We start from the raw sequence: 2,201 nt of genomic DNA on the forward strand, positions 1-2,201 counted from the left end.
TTTTTTTTTTTTTTTTAAACAAAAAATTCTCCTGAAGAGAAGTATCCAAAAATATGGTTTTTAGAGAAGTTACAAAGCAAGTTTCATGTAGCATTGGACAATTTCAGTGCTTTGTATTTATCACACCACTGAGGGAGTCTTGGATGGTTATGTATGGCTTGTCGGTATTTTAATGCACCATTATAAGAGCTGTCCTTGGCCTCCAGCAGTACAGGGTCTGTAAGGAGTATGTTTCTTCATGTAGCGATTTTCCCATTTTTGTTTTTCTGTTGCTCTCATTGGGTTATAGAAAATTTGTAACAGGGTTTTCTTTTTGTTTTTGAAGGCCCATAAATGATATATAGTAAAGTGCAGTGTCCTGTAAGCAGGAGGAACAATATCATTGCACAAAAGGTATTGCATATGGCTGGGAAGAACCAGCAGAGCTGGCATATATTCAATCCAAAGGGTGATGTAGAGGCGTAAAACACACTGCAGTGCAATGCAAGTCCTTTTAGCACTGACCGGGTTAAAACACGTTACTTCTGGAGTTGTACATTTGAACGTTAACCTATGGTTTTTAAACATTTTTGTATTCGGTATGGTGGATAACAGAGGCAGCCTCTATTTTTGATTTAATTACAAGAAACTCTTGTAAAGTCTGTTTTTTATTTCTCTTGCTGAATTCATATTTATGTCCATCAGTCATATGGCTTAAAAGGCACAGCTGAACTCTTCTACAGCGACGTGGGAACAAAATGAACTGAACATTGTAAACACAACCAGAGCCATTTTGGAATCCAATGCCTTTTAACAAGCCTTCAACAAGAGTTTTTTTTTTTGTTTTTTTTTAATGCTTCATCTATAGCATAGCCTATAATTTTTCTATATATTGTTTTTTTTTTTTTTTTTGAGGGGAATGTACATTTGTGTGGGGAAAAAATTTGGTCTGTCTTCTGCTACATACTTTCAGTCTATCACAGTGTGTATAATAAAAGTTTAGATTTTCTAAATCAATTGTACAAGGCTTGCCTTTTACCAATGCCCCTTGGTTGAAATGTGACTAAAACACAATTTGCTGTCTCTTCATTAAAAAAAAAAAATATTATAGTGGAAGAAACAACATAAAAAAAAAATTTAAACCCAGAGGTGGTAATTATTTGCATCCACTCTAAATATCAACACAACCTCCAGTATTGTGTTTTTATTCAAATTTGTATATTGATTTGTTGTAGTAAATGAAGAACCGTGACATTCTGAAGCGATCAGCTCAAAGGATGGTTCATTGAGCTTCCTTAATACTATCACAAGGTCACAACCTAGGCTTCACAGGCGGTCCCAATTTGGTCAGGGCTTTAAGAAATCTCACTACCATGGGCCATGCTATCCACCTAAATACCCAAACCGCTGGACCTTAATAGAATATGGGGGTTTCTTTCAGTGTTGCTTAGGTGCACCTGCTGGTCTAAGGCAATTACCTGAATTCTTATGGCTCTGATTACATGAGGCTTTTTCAAACAGCATGTGTCTTGTCCAGAGGATGACTTCTATAGCAGCTGACTTACTGTAAGGTGTGTACTGCGGATCCTTGACTTTGCCTTAAGCAACCATTAACTCAATGATACGCAATTAGAAAAAACCTGCTGGGAAGGAGTTGTTGGTTTGCTCTTTTCCCAGTTGATGTTCCAGCCATGTTCCTGTAGTAACCTCAATAGAATCTCAGCCTGTTGTCTAGATAAAGGATCTCCATGATACCCACCTATCTTATGTTTTCTGTGATTACCTCTTGGGGTTATGAAGATGCCAGGGTAGGAATGTAATATTGAAAATTATGACCTGCGATCATAAAAACAAACTGCTAATGAGCTTCCAGAGTAGGCAAGTTTAATTTCTCTACGTCCACTGAAGTCAGGAAGTCACTTTCAGTCGTTAATACCAGAAAGCATAGAAGACACTCTGATTCTGCTCTGGCTGTGTGGGACTTTTGATACCTTGTTTCTTCAATAGAGAATACATTTTTATTCATTGAATTCCCCCTCTACCAAATCCCATGCTACACGAGAAGGCACAAAACATGTAATGGTTGGTATACTTAACTTTTGAGTAACCGGCTCATAAAATGTGCAGAACCCATGCATCTGAGGTAGTCCTGCTTTCCCATTAGGACATCTGATTAATGGACCCTCTGATCCCAATACCAAAATCCTATGATAATGCATTTG

Source organism: Ascaphus truei, chromosome 1 (genome assembly GCF_040206685.1).
Source record: "Ascaphus truei isolate aAscTru1 chromosome 1, aAscTru1.hap1, whole genome shotgun sequence".
NCBI lineage: Eukaryota > Metazoa > Chordata > Amphibia > Anura > Ascaphidae > Ascaphus > Ascaphus truei.